This window comes from Balaenoptera physalus (genome assembly GCF_965194825.1).
Source record: "Balaenoptera physalus genome assembly, chromosome: 3".
In the NCBI taxonomy this organism is placed as follows: Eukaryota; Metazoa; Chordata; class Mammalia; order Artiodactyla; family Balaenopteridae; genus Balaenoptera; species Balaenoptera physalus.
Window position 1 is genome coordinate 125,059,203 of NC_138890.1, and position 19,141 is coordinate 125,078,343.

The 19,141-nt window shown below is 40.0% G+C and overlaps 1 pseudogene across 1 annotated transcript; it reads right to left on the reverse strand.

Moving 5' to 3' along the window:
- Positions 1-1,824: 1,824 nt before the first annotated feature.
- On the reverse strand, positions 1,825-17,603 carry LOC309658570 (telomerase RNA component interacting RNase pseudogene; annotated as a pseudogene). Its single transcript has one exon. The product of its transcript is annotated as a telomerase RNA component interacting RNase pseudogene (transcript).
- Between the last annotated feature and the right edge of the window lie 1,538 nt (positions 17,604-19,141).

Here is a 19,141-nt window from a genome sequence, read left to right on the forward strand (position 1 = left end):
CTCGGCATTTGAGAGAAACTTGTGCTGTTCCTCAACGTAAATTCTCGTGGATCTAGACCTATCCAACATAGTTACCACTAGCCACATATAGCTATTTAAATTTAAATAAATTAAAATTAAATACAATAAAAAATTCAGCTCATCAGTCACACTAGCCATATTTTTTTAAAATAAATTGATTTATTTTATTTACTTAATTTTGTCTGTTGGGTCTTCATTGCTGTGTGTGAGCTTTCTCTAGTTGCAGCGAGCGGGGGCTACTCTTTGCTGTTGTGCGTGGGCTTCTGATTGCGGTGGCTTCTCTTGTTGCAGAGCATGGGCTCTAGGCGCGTGGGCTTCAGTAGTTGTGGCAGGCGGGCTCAGTAGTTGTGGCTCGCAGGCTCTAGAGCACAGGCTCTGTAGTTGTGGTGCATGGGTTTAGTTGCTCCACGGCATGAGGGATCTTCCCAGACCAGGGCTCGAACCCATGTCCCCTGCACTGGCAGGTGGATTCTTAACCACTGCGCCACCAGGGAAGCCCCACACTAGCCATATTTTAATGTTCAATAGCCACTTGTGGCTATTGGTTATCATATTGCACAGCACAGATATAAAACGTGTCCATAATTTCAGTAAGTCCTATAGGACGGTGCTGGTCTAGAAAATAAAATACTCTCAAGGAGATAGTCCTTCTCAAAGACACAATTCAATTTAACAGTATTAATTCATCTTTTCCTATAAGACAGTACATGTTTGGTGTCAGCAAGAAACAGAAAATGAATACGATTACTGTGATCTTAAGGGACTCACCATTTATTAGTTCAGTGAATTTGTTTAAAAATGTTTTACTAAGGAGAAATTTGTTACATTTGAAAAATCATCTACCAAAGCAAACAAAAAAAGTAAGGAAAGCTCAGGAAATGTTTTACCAATGAAATGCTTTTTTACTCACTATTGGATTATTAAGTTGACAACTTAGATACCTGTAACGATCATGGCTATCATGCACACACGCTGATCACTGTGTCAGAGGTGGAATAGGGCCACATTTTGATTTAACATACCTGTGTCCAAACTGAGACTTCTTAAGTAAGTGTTTAAGAAGAATTTAAATACACATTTAGGGAACTCCCTAGAGGTCCAGAGGTTAAGACTCGGTGCTTTCACTGTAGCCGTGGGGTGCGGCTAAAAAAAACACACACATTTAGTATTTAGCTGTGTTCTAGAATCTTATGAACCACAGTTAAGTCAAACTAAATTACATTTTTTTTTTTTAGTTTAGAAACAACCTCAGGAACACCTTTACTACAAACCATCAGGTCAGATGGGAGCTGGGATCTAGTGAAAAGCTAGGGAAAAACAGTTTTCCAATGACATATGGCAGAGCCCCCTCAGGCTTATAATTAGACCATAATAAAACCGAAGGTCACTTTATGTGTCACAGAGGGTGTTTGTGCAAACTTTCAAGATGATCACACTGAATTCAAAAATGGATACATTTATTAACTTACAGATAAAGTTAAGGACATTGGGGAAATTAAGAGAAACCATTTTGTATGGAAAATAAGTAACTTTCTTGCATAGTAAATTTGAAACCATACTTATAGAAATATTTCAATCCTTTTCAAAAGACCCACCTTAAATATCATATTTGGTTTTGAATTATATACAATGCCTGCTTTCCTTTTTCCCAGCTTTATTGAGTTATAATTGACATAAAACATTGTGTACATTTAAAGTGTACAAAGTGTTGATTTGATACACATAGATTGTGAAATGATTTATCTCCCATAGCATCAGCTAATGCCTCCGTAACATCACCTAATTACCGTTTTTTTGTGTGTGTGTGGTAAGAACATTTAAGATCTACTTTCTTTATTACATTATTTTCCTGTTGTTTTTTTTAAATAACCACATGTCCTAAGTGTACATTTTTGTCAAACTTTGCAACAGTTATTTCATACAGATATTTAATACTTAAGTTATTGTGTACTTTCTTGATAAGTATTCTGATTTTCAAGGATTACTTTTTTGTATTATCAAAAAACACGTTTGAATTTAGCATAAAAAAAAACTTGGCAAACTTTCAAGTATATGAAACAGTTTTATTAATTACAGTCACCAAGCTGTACATTAGATCCCCAAAACTTATTTGTCTTATAACTGGAAGTCTGTACCCTTTCACAAATATCTCCCCATTTCCCCCACCCCCTCAGCCCCTGGTAATCACCATTTTATCAATGCTTTCTGTTTCTATGTGTTCGGCTTTTTAGATTACATGTATAAGTGATATCATACAGTATTTGTGTTTGTCTGACTTATTTCACTTAGCACAATGCCCTCAAGGTCCATCCACATAGTCACAAATGGCAAGATTTTCGTCTTCCTACTGGCTTCTTCCACACATGCATACACATACACATGTATCTCACATCTTTATCCATTCATCCATTAACAGACACTGAGGTTATTTCCGTATCTTGGCTATTGTGAGTAACGCTTCCATGAACGAGGGAGTGTAGATATTTTTCAAGATCCTGATTTCATTTCCCTTGGGTATATACCCTGAAGAGAGATTGCTGATAATTTCTTAAGGAGCCTCCATACTGTTTCCCATAGTGGCTGCACAAATTTACATTCCCACCAACAGTGCACAAGGATTCCCTTTTCTCCACATCCTCGCCAAAACTAGTTATCTCTTACCCTTTTGATGACTGCCATTCTAACAGGTGTGAGGTCATATCCTATTGTGGTTTTGATTTGCATTTCCCTGATGATAACTATGGTTGAGCATCTTTTTATGTACTTGTTGGTCATTTGTATGTCTTCTTGGGGAAAATGTGTATTCCATTCCTCTGCCTATTTTTTAATCATATGTATCTTTTGCTATTGGGTTGTATGAATTCCTTATATAATTTGGACTTTAACCCCTATCAGATATATGATTTGAAAATATTTTCCCCCATTCTGTAGGTTGTCTTTTCACTTTGTTGATCATTTTTTGGCCTTGAAAAAACTTTTTAGTTTGATGTAGTCCCATTTGTTTACTTTTTATTTGGTTGCTTATGCTTTAGGTTTCATATTTTAAAAATCATTGCCATGACCCATGTCAAAAAGGTTTTTCACTATGTTTTCTTCTAGCAGTTTTATTGTTTCAGGTCTTATATTTAAGTCTTTAATCTACTTTGAGTTAATTTTTGTGAGTGGTATAAGATAAGGGTCTAATTTCATTCTTCTGCATGTGGTTATCTGGTTTTCCCAACACCATTTATTGAAGAGAGCTTCATTTCCCTACTGGGTATTCTTGGCTCCCTTGTCAAATATTAGTTGACTGAATATGCGAGGGTTTGTTTCTGGGCTCTTGATTCTGTTCCATTGGTCTAGGTATCTGTTTTTATACCAATATCATACTGTTTTATTACAATAGCTTTGTAGTATAGTTTGAAATCAGGAAGTGTGGTGGCTCCAGCTTTGTTCTTCTTTCTCAGGATTGCTTTGGCTATTTGGAGTCTTTTGTGGTTCAATACAAATTTTAGGACTATCCTATCTCTGTGAGAAAAGTTCATTAAAATTTTGATAGGGATTACATTAAATCAATAGATGGCTCTGACTGGTATGAACATTTTAACAATATTAATTTTTCTAATACATGAACACTCATATCTTTCCATTTTTTGTGTGTCTTCCATTTTTTTATCAAAGTCTTGTACTTTTCAGTGTATAGATCTTTCATCTCCTTAGTTAAAATTATCCCTAAGTATTTTATTGCTTTTGATGATATTGTGAATGGGATTGGTCTCTTTGTTTCTTTTTAAGATGTATTGTTATTGGTGTATAGAAATGCAACTAGTTTCTGTATGTAGATTTTGTATGCTGCAACTATACTAAATTCACTGAGTAGTTCTAACAGTTTTTTGGTGGAGTCTTTAGGATTTTCCATATTTAAGATTATATCATCTACAAAGATAATTTCACTTTTCCCTTTCTGGTGTGAATACCTTTTATTTCTTTTTCTTGCCTGATTTTGCTGGCTAGGACATCCAGTCCTATGCTGAATAGGTGTGGTGAGAGTGGGCACCCATGTCTTGTTTCTAATCTTAGAGGAAAAGCTTTCAGCCGTTCACCATTGAGTATAATGTTGGCTGTGGGTTTGTCATATATGGTCTTGATTATGTTAAGGTATGTTTCTTCTATACCCAATTTGTTGAGTGTTTTTATCATAAAAGGATGTTGCATTTTGTCATATGCTTTTTCTACATCTATGGAGATGGTCATATGATTTTTATCTTTCATTCTGTAATGTGGTATTTTTGATTTTTGTATTTTGAATCATCCTTGCATCCCAGGAATAACCCCACTTGATCTTGGTATAGGAGCCTCTTAATGTGCTGAATTTGGTTTGAATTTGTTTTACTGATATTTTGTTGAGAATTTTTGCATCTATGTTCATCAGGGATATTGGCCTATAGTTTTCTTTTCTTGTAGTGTTCTTGTCTGGTTCTGGTATCAGCATATTGCTGGCCTCATAAAATGAATTTAGGAATGTTTCCTCCACTTCAGTTTTTTGGAAGAGATTGAGAAGGATTGGTGTTTATTCTTCTTTAAATGTTTGGTAGAATTCTCCAGTGAAACCATATGGTCTGGGCTTTATGTATTGGGAGGTTTCGGATTACTAAATCAGTCACCTTACTAGTTATAGGTCTGTTCAGATTTTCTGTTTCTTCATGATTCAGTCATGGGAGTACCTATGTTTTTTAGAAGTTTATTTCTTTTAGGTTATCCAATCTGCTGGCATATGATTATTCTTCTCTTTCCCAAGTCAGTTCATAGAATCTAGAAGAGGTAACTGCAGTGCCCAGAAAGGCTGGGGAAGCTGGTGGCTCACCCCATTCTGTTTTTCCTGGCCTGGTGAGAGGAACTCTTTCTAGCTGGCAAATTCCCTCTTGGTGCTGAGCTGTGCCGGCTTGGGGAATGGGGTGATGCAGGCAAAATGAAGCTGTTTTCCTCTCCCTTTATGGGGCTATTCTCAGGTCTTTTGGTCCACTGTGCTGCTAAAATTTCTTAAGTGAACTCTGAACTCCAGGGCTCTTCTTGTTCATGGATAGCTAGCTCTTTGTGGGGGTTTGTCAGGGGAGCCCGTGGATGGGGTCTCCTACATCACCATTTGGGCCTACAATTCCTGCTTTCAACTTCTCTGCTAATTGTTGTTGGTCAAATATTTGCTATCATGTTTGATAATGACTGACCCGAGATCACTTTTCCCCCTTAACATTTAGAAAGACCACATAACAATTACAGAAATTTTGGTAATAGGTCAAGGACTTTCTACAGAGCCACATTCCAGTCTTTATATAACATTTCTGTAGTGGCAATCATGGGGTACATATAATTTTATAAATTGCCTTTTCCACTTAATGTGATGTTTATCTATGTTGCCTTCCTATTTTTCTATGTTGCTTTCTAATCTTCCTAATTATCATTTTAATGATTTATACAGTAGACCAAGTACTTGGTTTATTTAATTTATTATTCTCATATTATTGCCCATTTGGGCTGCTACAGTTTTTTGCTTTACATGTAGTACTGCCATGAACACCAAAAGAACTTCATAAGGTTCAGTGACATGAGGGTTCTCACTTTTGTCTGACAACGACCAATTCAAAAGCCAATATTCTAATTTTTACCCTGTCTCTTTTATATTTAGCAGAGTTTAAAGCAAATTAGACAATACAGACTTTTCAAAATTGTCTAGAATTAAATAATATCCACATTATTTATTATTATAGAAGGCTTCTTTTTCTGGATTTTCAGAATGATGGAAAAATTTAGTAGATTTTTTTTTTTTTTGTTACTGACCAAAATAAAAGATGCCTAGGGAATATTAAATACAAATAAATGAACATTTTATTTTTCTAAAGTACTAATCCAGTGGAATCTTTCCCTCTTTTTAAATGTTTCAATACACATTAGCTTTTGCCAATGTATTTTATAATAAATGCTTGATAAATGAAATTCTTAGCTTATTTGTATTAGTATCTTCAAAGCGGTAGCACAAATAATGATATTTAAAAATGGAAGATTAGGTACTGCTGTATAACGTTTTCTTAACACAGTAGCAAGAAAGTTTTCAAAACTATTGAGGTAGAAAAGCTGATGTTCTGTACCCTGACATCTGTACGGTTGTCTAAGTAATACTTGAAAAACGTAACAGGTTAAATCCAATTCATTTTTAAACCATGAACACAGTGATTAAAGTAGAGATTGTTTGCCTTTGTTCCTAAAGATAATGAAACATGCTATTGGGCTGTAAAGAAACTGAGGATAGAGAACAGATGGGATTTCTGGCAAAGGGCAGGCAAGTCTGAGTGTCGGCAGCAGGAGCTGGCTAATGCTGTAGCATGTGGTGCTGATAATACCTCAATCAATTAAAGAAGTGCCATCCAGGATTTGCCAGTCAGAAGACATCTTAACTACTTTTTAAAAATTTTTTTAATTTAATTTTATTTATGTTTTTATACAGCAGGTTCTTATTAGTTACCCATTTTATGCATATTAGTGTGTACATGTCAATCCCAATTTCCCAATTCATCACACCACCACCCCCCCGCCACTTTCCCCCCTTGGTGTCCATACGTTTGTTCTCTACATCTGTGTCTCTATTTCTGCCCTGCAAACCGGTGCATCTATACAATTTTCTAGGTTCCACATATATGCGTTAATATACGATATTTGTTTTTCTTTTTCTGACTTACTTCACTCTGTATGACAGTCTCTAGATCCATCCACGTCTCTATAAATGACGCAATTTTGTCCCTTTTTATGGCTGAGTAACATTCCATTGTATATACGTACCACTTCTTCTTTATCCATTCATCTATCAATGGGCATTTAGGTTGCTTCCATGACCTGGCTATTGTAAATAGTGCTGCAATGAACATTGGGGTGCATGTGTCTTTTTGAATTATGGTTTTCTCTGGGTATATGCCCAGTAGTGGGATTGCTAGGTCATATGGTAATGCGTTTTTTTTTTTTAATTAATTAATTAATTTATTTATGGCTGTGTTGGGTCTTCGTTTCTGTGCAAGGGCTTTCTCTAGTTACGGCAAGCGGGGGCCACTCTTCATCGCAGTGCATAGGCCTTTCACTGTCGTGGCCTCTCTTGTTGCGGGGCACAGGCTCCAGACATACAGGCTCAGTAGTTGTGGCTCACGGGCCTAGTTGCTCTGCGGCATGTGGGATCTTCCCAGACCAGGGCTCGAACCCGTGTCCCCTGCATTGGCAGGCAGATTCTCAACCACTGTGCCACCAGGGAAGCCCGGTAATTCTATTTTTAGTTTTTTTTTTTTTTTTTTTTTTTTTTTTAAAGGGAATGCTATTTATTTATTTATTTTATTATTTATGGCTGTGTTGGGTCTTCGTTTCTGTGCGAGGGCTTTCTCCAGTTGCGGCGAGCGGGGGCCACTCCTCATCGCGGTGCGCGGGCCTCTCACTATCGCGGTCTCTCTTGTTGCGGAGCACAGGCTCCAGACGCACGGGCTCAGTAATTGTGGCTCACGGGCCCAGTTGCTCCGCGGTATGTGGGATCTTCCCAGACCAGGGCTCGAACCCGTGTCCCCTGCATTGGCAGGCAGATTCTCAACCACTGCACCACCAGGGAAGCCCTATTTTTAGTTTTTTAAGGAACCTCCATACTGTTCTCCATAGTGGCTGTATCAATTTACATTCCCACCAACACTGCAAGAGGGTCCTCTTTTCTCCACACTCTCTCCAGCATATGTTGTTTGTATATTTTCTGATGATGCCCATTCTAACTGGTGTGAGGTGATACCTCAATGTCATTTTGATTTGCATTTCTCTAATAATTAGTGCTGTTGAGCAGCTTTTCATGTGCTTCTTGGCCATCTGTATGTCTTCTTTGGAGAAATGTCTATTTAGGTCTTCTGCCCATTTTTGGATTAGGTTGTTTGTTTTTTTAATATTGAGCTGGATGAGCTGTTTATATATTTTGGAAATTAACCCTTTGTCCGTTGATTCATTTGCCAATATTTTCTCCTATCCTGAGGGCTGTCTTTCATCTTGTTTGTAGTTTCCTTTGCTTTGCAAAAGCTTTTAAGTCTCATTAGGTTCCATTTGTTTACTTTTGTTTTTATTTCCATGACTCTAGGAGGTGGATCAAAAAAGATCTTGCTGTGATTTATGTCAAAGAGTGTTCTTCCTATGTTTTCCTCTAAGAGTTTTATAGTGTCCAGACTTACATTTAGGTCTCTAATCCATTTTGAGTTTATTTTTGTGTATGGTGTTAGGGACTGCTCTAATTTCATTCTTTTACATGTAGCTGTCCAGTTTTCCCAGCACCACTTATTGAAGAGACTGGCTTTTCTCCATTGTATATCCTTGCCTCCTTTGTCATAGATTAGTTAACCGCAGGTGCGTGGGTTTATCTCTGGGCTTTCTATCCTGTTCCATTGATCTATATTTCTGTTTTTGTGCCAGTACCATATTGTCTTGATTACTGTAACTTTGTAGTATAGGCTGAAGTCAGGGAGTCTGATTTCTCCAGCTCCGTTTTGTTCCCTCAAGATTGCTTTGGCTATTCGGGGTCTTTTGTGTCTCCATACAAATTTTAAGATTTTTTTTTCTAGTTCTGTAAAAAATGCCATTGGTAATTAGATAGGGATTGCATTGAATCTGTAGATTGCTTTGGGTAGTATAGTCATTTTCACAATATTGATTCTTCCAATCCAAAAACATAGTATATCTCTCCATCTGTTTGTATCATCTTTAATTTCTTTCATCAGTGTCTTATAATTTTCTGCATACAGGTCTTTTGTCTCCCTAGGTAGGTTTATTCCTAGGTATTTTATTCTTTTAGTTGCAATGGTAAACAGTTTTCCTTAATTTCTCTTTCAGATTTTTCATCATTAGTGTATAGGGATGCAAGAGATTCCTGTGCATTTATTTTGTATCCTGCAACTTTACCAAATTCATTGATTAGCTCTAGTAGTTTTCTGGTAGCATCTTTAGGATTCTCTATGTATAGTATCATGTCATCTGCAAACAGTGACAGTTTTACTTCTTCTTTCCCAATTTGTATTCCTTTTATTTCTTTTTCTTCTCTGATTGCCATGGCTAGGACTTCCAAAACTCTGTTGAATAATAGTGGCGAGAGTTGACATCCTTGTCTTGTTCCTGATCTTAGAGGAAATGCTTTCAGTTTTTCACCATTGAGAATGATGTTTGCTGTGGGTTTGTTGTATATGGCCTTTATTATGTTGAGGTAGGTTCCCTCTATGCCCACTTTCTGGAGAGTTTTTTACCATAAATGGGTGTTGAATTTTGTCAAAAGCTTTTTCTGCATCTATTGAGATGATCATATGGTTTTTATTCTTCAATTTGTTAATATGGTGTATCACATTGATTGATCTGCATATACTGAAGAATCCTTGCATCCCTGGGATAAATCCCACTTGATTGTGGTGTATGATCCTTTTAATGTGTTGTTGGATTTTGTTTGCTAGTATTTTGTTGAGGCTTTTTGCATCTATATTCATCAGTGATATTGGTCTGTAATTTTCTTTTTTTTGTAGTATCTTTGTCTGGTTTTGGTATCAGGGTGATGGTGGCCTTATAGAGTGAGATTGGGAGTGTTCCTTCCTCTGCAGTTTTTTGTAAGAGTTTGAGAAGGATGGGTGTTAGCTCTTCTCTAAATGTTTGATAGAATTCACCTGTGAATCCATCTGGTCCTGGACTTTCGTTTGTTGGAAGATTTTTAATCACAGCTTCAATTTCATTACTTGTGATTGGTCTGTTGATATTTTCTATTTCTTCCTGGTTCAGTCTTGGAAGGTTATACCTTTCTAAGAGTTTGTCCATTTCTTCCAGGTTGTCCATTTTATTGGCATAGAGCTACTTGTAGTAGTCTCTTAGGATGCTTTGTATTTCTGCGGTGTCTGTTGTAATTTCTCCTTTTTCATTTCTCATTTTATTGATTTGAGTCCTCTCCCTCTTTTCCTTGATGAGTCTGGCTAATGGTTTATCAATTTTGTTTATCTTATGAAAGAACCAGCTTTTAGTTTTATTGATCTTTGCTATTGTTTTCTTTGTTTCTATTTCATTTATTTCTGCTCTAGTCTTTATGATTTCTTTCCTTCTACTAACTTTGGGTTTTGTTTGTTCTTCTTTCTCTAGTGCCTTTAGGTGTCAGGTTAGATTGTTTATTTGAGGTTTTTCTTGTTTCTTGAGGTAGGCTTGTATTGCTATAAACTTCCCCCGTAGGACTGCTTTTGCTGCATCCCATAGGTTTTGGATCATCGTGTTTTCATTGTCATTTGTCTCTAGGTATTTTTTGATTTCCTCTTTGATTTCTCCAGTGATCTCTTTGTTATTTAGTAACATATTGTTTACCCTCCACGTGTTTGTGTTTTTTATGTTTTTTTCCCTGTAATTGATTTCTAATCTCATAGCGTTGTGGTCAGAAAAGATGTGTGATATGATTTCAATTTTCTTAAATTTACTGAGGCTTGATTTGTGACCCAAGATGTGATCTATCCTGGAGAATGTTCCATATGCAGTTGAGAAGAAAGTGTAATCTGCTGTTTTTGGATGGAATGTCCTATAAATACCAATTAAATCTATTTCGCCTATTGTGTCATTTAAAGCTTGTGTTTCCTTATTAATTTTCTGTTTGGATGATCTGTCCATTGGTATAAGTGAGGCGTTAAAGTCCCCCACTATTATTGTGTTACTGTTGATTTCCTCCTATATAGCTGTTAGCAGTTGCCTTATGTATTGAGGTGCTCCCATGTTGGGTGCATATATATTTATAATTGTTATATCTTCTTCTTGGATTGATCCCTTGATCATTATGTAGTGTCCTTCCTTGTCTCTTGTAACATTCTTTATTTTAAAGTCTATTTTATCTGATATGAGTATTGCTACTCCAGCTTTCTTTTGATTTCCATTTGCATGGAATATCTTTTTCCATCCCCTCACTTTCAATCTGTACATATCCCTAAGGTCTGAAGTGTGTCTCTTGTAGACAGTGTATATATGGGTCTTGTTTTTGTATGTATTCAGCGAGCCTGTGTCTTTTGGTTGGAGCATTTAATCCATTCATGTTTAAGGTAATTATCGATATGTATGTTCCTATTACCATTTTCTTAATTGTTATGGGTTTGTTTTTGTAGGTCCTTTTCTTCTCTTGTGTTTCCCACTTAGAGAAGTTCCTTTAGCATTTGTTGTAGAGCTGGTTTGGTGGTGCTGAATTCTCTTAGCTTTTGCTTGTCTGTAAAGCTTTTGATTTCTCTGTCAAATCTGAATGAGATCCTTGCCGGGTAGAGTAATCTTGGTTGTAGGTTCTTCCCTTTCATCACTTTAAATATATCATGCCACTTCCTTCTGGCTTGTAGAGTTTCTGCTGAGAAATCAGCTGTTAACCTTATGGGAGTTCCCTTGTATGTTATTTGTCGTTTTTCCCTTGTTGCTTTCAATAATTTTTCTTTGCTTTTAATTTTTGTCAATTTGATTACTATGTGTCTCGGTGTGTTTCTCCTTGGGTTTATCCTGCGTGGGACTCTCTGTGCTTCCTGGACTTGGGTGGCTATTTCCTTTCCCATGTTAGGGAAGTTTTCGACTATAATCGCTTCAAATATTTTCTCAGGTCCTTTCTCTTTCTCTTCTCCTTCTGGGACCCCTATAATGCAAATGTTCCTGCATTTAATGTTGTCCCAGAGGTCTCTTAGGCTGTCTTCATTTCTTTTCATTCTTTTTTCTTTATTCTGTTCCATGGCAGCAAATTCCACTATTCTATCTTCCAGGTCACTTCTCTGTTCTTCTGCCTCAGTTATTCTGCTATTGACTCCTTCTAGTGTATTTTCTAGTGTATTTTTCATTTCAGTTATTGTATTGTTCATCTCTGTTTGTTTGTTCTTTAATTCTTCTAGGTGTTTGTTCTTTAATTCTTCTATGTCTTTGTTAAACATTTCTTGCATCTTCTTGATCTTTGCCTCCATTCTTTTTCTGAGGTCCTGGATCATCTTCACTATCATTATTCTGAATTCTTTTCTGGAAGGTTGCCTATCTCCACTTCACTTAGTTGTTTTTCTGGGGTTTTATCTTGTTCCTTCATCTGGTACATAGCCCTCTGCCTTTTCATCTTGTCTATCTTTCTGTGACTGTGGTTTTTGTTCCACAGGCTTCAGGATTGTAGTTCTTCTTGCTTCTGCTGTCTGTCCTCTGGTGGGTGAGGCTATCTACGAGGCTTGTGCAAGTTTCTTGATGGGAGGGACTGGTGGTGGGTAGAGCTGAGTGTTGCTCTGGTGGGCAGAGCTCAGTAAAACTTTAATCCACTTGTCTGCTGATGGGTGGGGCTGGGTTCCCTCCCTGTTGGTTGTTTGGCCTGAGGCGACCCAACACTGGAGCCTACCCAGCTCTTTGGTGGGGCTAATGGCGGACTCTGGGAGGGCTCACGCCAAGGAGTACTTCCCACAACTTCTGCTGCCAGTGTCCTTGTCCTCATGGTGAGACACAGCCACCCCCCACCTCTGCAGGTGACCCTCCAACACTAGCAGGTAGGTCTGCTTCAGTCTCCTATGGGGGTCACTGCTCCTTACCCTGGGTCCCGACACACACACTACTTTGTGTGTGCTGTCCAAGAGTGGAGCCTCTGTTTCCCCCAGTCCTGTCAAAGTCCTGCAGTCAAATCCCGCTAGCCTTCAAAGTCTGATTCTCTAGGAATTCCTCCTCCTGTTGCCAGACCCCCAGGTTGGGAAGCCTGACGTGGGCCTCAGAACCTTCACTCCAGTGGGTGGACTTCTGTGGTATAAGTGTTCTCCAGTCTGTGAGTCACCCACCTAGCAGTTATGGGATTTGATTTTACTGTGATTGAGCCCCTTGTACCATCTCATTGTGGCTTCTCCTTTGTCTTTGGATGTGGGGTATCTTGTTTGGTGAGTTGCAATGTCCTCCTGTCGAAGATTATTCAGCAGTTAGTTGTGATTCCGGTGCTCTTGCAAGAGAAAGTGAGTCCTTCTACTCCGCCATCTTGAACCAACCTCTTCTTAACTACTTTTTCTTAAAGCCAAGAGCAACTTCATTATAACCCACTATGTGGCCAAGCAGCCAATTTACGGTTCACTTTTGACAGTTGGCTGATGTCAGTTTTTTGAAGAATGTATGTTCATGCTTGGAAATGTTGCTAATGTGAAATGTTGTAATTTGTACGATACCGAGTCACCATCTGAACAGCACCCGCATAATTTATTCATCATCTACAAATATTTATGGAACTCAAATGCTGAGTGCTTTAATATGTACATAACAAAACTTTTGTTTTCAAAGCTGATTATGCTGCAAGTTAGCATGGGGCTTCCTGTGAAGGTCCATAGCTCTTCCTCCTGCAGCTTTCTTCACAGCATTTATCACTTTCTTTTCATACTCTCTCCCTCAGTAAAAACCAAAGTCATCTTTACAATGGCCTGATAGGCCCTACACAAATGTCCCATATATATCTGATCTCATGACCTATTTCTCTCTGATTCCCTTCATGCATGGATGAAATGTAAAATTCCACTGTAGGGTAACAAACAGTCCTTTCTACTGTGCTGAGTACCTACTGCAAAACCAGTATACCAGAGTGGATATAAAAGATTCTTCCATCAAGGGGTTTCCAATAGTTTCGGAAACAAGACTAAATAATACACATGACAATATGTGAATAAATAAGTTGTTACTAAATTTTGTGGTATAAATTTTAAATACAAAGTTCTAGGAAAGTTCAGAGTTCAGATAAGGCATGATGAGGACCATCTCCTTGTGTCCAGTTACCATGATGACAATAACAAACTGAAGGCCTCTAACTCTTTCTCTCTCCCACTACTTTTCTTGAGTACCAGGTGGGCATTTCTAAATGCTCCAAAGTAAGCAAATGCAAGACAATTTATTATTCCTGATTTCAGTTAGTGGCTTCACCACCTATTCTCCAACTCCAGCCAGAACTTGGAAGTCACCCTTAATTTTGCCTTTTAACTGCCTCCTCACCCCAGTCTGCATCTTGTTAACCTGGCCCTTCCTAAGTATGTTCTATATATAGATCCCCTTCTCTAAACTTCCATTTCCAGTACCTTGGCTGGTGCCAATGTCATCTCTGTTTTGGGTTTTACAACAACCATCTAACCATGTCACTAACTCTAAGCTGTTTACCCCAGCTACTGCTACCCCATCCGTTTTATATACAGCAAAGTGATCTTTCTAAAGTTCAAATCAAATGATTTATTTCACTCACTATTGTTCTCAGAATAAAATCCTTTGCATGACATCAATGGTCCTGTTTGTTACACATCTTTCCCAGGTGATATTCTGGATGCTCTCAGGTCTGATGGAAGGGAGTGAGTGCTCTTCCTATCACCAAATCTAACAAGGCCCATTAGGGCCAGTATTAATCAAGTGGGTCTGATCAAAGAGAGTGGAGTGGGGTCGGGGGAGGAGAAACTTTGGAAATGTGGTTCTAGGCACAAAGCCAAGACCAGGGTTTAGGCGCTTAAAAGGATCCACGCCAGCACTGCTGCATAGTGTTAGAGGGGTCATGGGAGCAGAAATAGAAACTGAACTATGGCCAGATGTATTAGGTGTCTATTGCTGTGACTACAAACTTATCAATTTAAAACACCACACACGTATTATCTCACAGTTTCTGTGGGTCGGGAGTTCAGGCACAGCTTGGCTGGGACCTCTGCTCAGGGTCCCACAGGTTGTAGTCAATGCGGCTGGGCTGCATTCCCATCTGGAGCTTGGTGTCCTCTTCCAAGCTCATTAAGGTTGTTAGTAGAATGTAGTTCTTTGCAGTTGTAGAACTAAGGCCATCAGCTCCTAGAGGCTGCCCCTCTCCATAGGCAGTTCACAATATGGCCACTTCTTCAAGGTCAATAGGAGAGCATCTCTCTTGCTTCAAGTCTTTCTTTTAGAGAAGGCCTTGTGTCCGCCTGCCTGCCAGTCTGTCTGTCTGGCTGGCTCCTGACTCTAACATATGTCTTTAATTCTGTAACTCCTTCATCTTATTATCCCTTCTTCTCTCATACTAGCTATAAAAATACATTATGAAAAAATATTTTTTCTTTCCTTTCTTTCTTGATAGCATGTTGAATGGATAACATGTCATCCATTAACTATTACTACTCCTATTTCACAGATTGGGAAATGATGCACAGAAATGTTAAAGAACTTCCCTAGGTTCACACAGCCAGGGCTGGCCAAATGGTAGCTCTGGAATTCAAGACAGCTGGGGAGGGGAAAATTGGATAACCTATGTCCTACTCACAGTGACCCTGAAAGAATGCATGGGAAGGAGCAGCTGGAGACAGAAGTTGACTTTCTCTGTAGAGGTGGACATGTGGGTGTCAAGAGAGAGGGTATTGACAGTAATGATGTCAACCTGGGGTTTCCTCTGAAATGTGACTAAATCTCACTGGTGCTTGCCATTCAAACAGTATCTACATGACAGAGACATTGCGATCACATCCAGTGTGAGGCTCTTGTTACATGGAGGATCTATGAATGCCACCCTTTGGAATGAAAGAGGGATTATGAAGGACAAAACAGTGCACTTTTAACATGATCTAGATAGAAAAAAAAGGGCATGCATATCATACTTGTGGAGTGCATCGTTAGAAGGCATAGTGTAAGCAGCTTTTGGCAGGAAAGAGCTCTTTGTAGGAAAGAGCTCCCTGTAGGAGGCACTCTTTTGTCTTGTCACTAACCTTAAACCTGGCACCCCCATGCTCTACTCATCTCCAGCCCTAGAACACCTTTCAAATCTTTTGATCACACAATACCTTGCCCAATCTGTTGGTTCTTTCCGTAGATCAAAGAAGTAGAAATGAAGAATAAGTAATTAACAGATGACCAGATCGCTTCCCTAGATTTCCCTTCAGTAATCTCATGAGCAAACTGTGTGAACAAGATAGCATCTAAAGAAAAACCACAAGAGGTCAACAAGCCTGCCCACAAGCCTGCACACAGTGGGGGATGGTGACGACTCTGACCCCTTATCCCAATAATTTACTGAGATTACTTCCCTTTTTCCTTTTAAAAATTTTCATGGGGCTTCCCTGGTGGCGCAGTGGTTGAGAATCTGCCTGCTAATGCAGGGGGCACGGGTTCAAGCCCTGGTCTGGGAAGATCCCACATGCCGCAGAGCAATTAGGCCCGTGAGCCACAACTACTGAGCCTGCCCGTCTGGAGCCTGTGCTCCGCAACAAGAGAGGCCACGATAGTGAGAGGCCCACGCACTGTGATGAAGAGTGGCCTCCGCTTGCCACAACTAGAGGAAGCCCTCGCACAGAAATGAAGACCCAACATAGCAATCAATCAATCTTTAAAAAAAAAAATTTTTTTTCATGGCCGAGCAGAGTTGATTTCTGGGGGGCACCAAGTCCATCATCTCCCCAGATTGCTGGCATTCTGATTAAACGCAACTTTCCTTTCTACTAACATTTTTCTCTCTCTCGTGTATTGATTTTCTAGCACCGAGGTGCTGGACCTGACTTGGTAGCGATAGCAACTTCATTAGCTTGCAGAATAAGGATTCAGAAAGACCTCAGTAGATACAAATGGTAAACCTCAGCTCACAAAGAGAAATTTAATAGTAATAAGCATAGGGTTCTGCCTTTGGACTTGACCTCTTTCTTTTAAATTGTGGAAAAATTAAATTAAATCACATAACCTTTTTTTTTTTTTTTTTTTCTAGGTCAAGTTCTTTACTTCCCAGAAGTGATGGCTAAAGGGAGGGAGGAGAGGGTGAGACGAGGAAGACAGAAAGAGCCAGAGAGAGGGAGGAGCTGGGAAGACAGGGGACAGTAAACCACTGTTCTATGAAGTCTCAGGAGGCAAGTGCTCAAGGTAAAAAAGTCCTGGAGAATCGTCCGCAGCTGCGGCAGCTGCGGGAAGCATCTCGGTTTCCTTCTGTATATAAGTCCTTGGGGGAAAAAGGCTGCCGCGCTGCCGCTGCATTAAATAGTTATGTACATCGCAGAGTCCCAGGCCGTGGGCAGGCAGGGAGGGGGGTCATTTCACCAGGGGCCGAGTTTTATCATCATCGCCGCACTGGTGGGCTTTGTACTTTTTCACCTCTGCCATGTACTTGGCCCATGCATCACCTTTACTTGTTAATACCTCATCCTCCGTCTTCTGCTTCTTGGCTACTATTCCCGTCTTGAGGGCTAGTTTGTTCCCGCCTCTGCGCTTGCCCACGAAGCTGAGCGTGGGGCCCGGGCCGCCCTTCCTCTTCGGATCCCCGGGACCCGCGGCGGCGGCGGTGGCCGGCTGGTCGGGTCGCTGCGGGCCCGGGGGCGGCTCCTCCTGCCGCTGCCGCCGCTCCTCCTCCATCTTCCGCTTGAACAGCTCCAGGAAGCTGCCGTCGTTGGCGAACAAGTTCACGCCGCCCGACACCGGGCTCGAACCCGCGCCCGACACTTCATCATCCCCGCTCTCGGGCGACGTCCCGGGCCCGGACTCAGCCCATCGGCTCCCGCCGCCGCCGCCGCCCGCTGGGCCCGGCGCCTCCCGGCCCGGAGGTTCCGCCCGCCTCCCTCGGGCAGCCATTTTGTCGCCAGGTACCTCGCAAAGGATTCCGGGAAGGCCGCTCCGGGCCCGCGCTTGGCGCCAGACTTGCCTCGTCCCGGGCAATGCATGCCGGGAACACATAACCATTTTTAAGTGTATATTTTGGTAGTGTTAAGTTTATTTATGTTGTTGTACAACAGATTTCTAGAACTTTTTGACTTGCAACATTGAGACACTATATTCAGTCAACACTAAATTACCCCTCCTCCCTTCCTTTAGCCCTTGGTAACTATATTTTCTGTTTCTGTGATTTGACTACTTTAGATGCTTCATATGAGTGGAATCATACAGTATTTGTCCTTCTGTGACTGGCTTATTTCTCTTAGCATTATGTCCTCAAGGTTCGTCCATGGTATTGAACATAACAGGATTTCCTTCCTTTTAAAGGCAACCATAGTATTCCACTGTTTGTATATACCACATTTCTTTATCCATTCATCTGTCTATAAACATTTGGTTGCTTCCACATTTTGTCTACTGTGAATAATGCTGTGATGAACATGGGTGTGCAAATATCTCTTTGAAATCCTGCTTTGAATTCCTTTGGATATATACCCAGAAAGGGATAGACAGATATATATACATATCCCCAGATTGCAGGATCATATGATAATTCTATTTTTAATTTTTTAGAAACTTCCATACTGTTTTCCATAATAGCCGCATGATTTTACATTACCCCTAACAGGACAACAGAGTTTCAACTTCTTCACATCCTCTTCAACACCTGTTATTTTCTGTTCTTTTGATAGCGGCCACTCGGTGGACATGAGGTGGCATTTCATTGTGGTTTTGATTCGCATTTCCCTAACGATTAGTAATGTTGAGCATTTTTTCATGTTCTCATTGGCCATTGTTATGACTTTGTTTAATTAACATTTTTAAAGTGGATCACAGAATGGTGAGCCAAGGTTCAACAAGGATCACAAGAGAAATTGAAATAGAAAAGTTTATTACAGGTTTTGGAGGAAGTAAACTGCATGCCTCCAGGGGTCACAGAGGGAGGTCAAGGCAGAGTGCAAACAGAGAGGCAGAACTTGGGGCACATGCCTTTATTAAAGTCTGTGGGTGGAGTGCTTTGGGTTTCCTGGGCTAGGGCTGGATCAGTCAATTCAGAGCAAAGGAGTGGGGTTTCTATAAGCCCCACAGGGGTCATATCTAAAGGGCACATAAGGCATACAGGCACTGGGAGGCAGGGAAGAATTGATCATAGGCTGTTGGGGAAATCATATCAGGACTTGTATTTGCTTGTGACTTTGTGGCTGCAATCTAGGACATGGGCTTGCATGGGGAGGCAGGCAGAATTTATGGTCCCTGCAGGCCACTTGACCAAACAAAATGGATGCTGAAGCAGCAATACCATGGAGTAGCTTAGCTAAACACTCAGCCATTCTTGGGAGAAATGTCTATTAAAGTCCTTTACCCATTTTTTTAAAAAATTAATTAATTAATTAATTTATTTATTTTTGGCTGTGTTGGGTCTTCGTTTCTGTGCGAGGGCTTTCTCCAGTTGTGGCGAGCGGGGGCCACTCTTCATCGCGGTGTG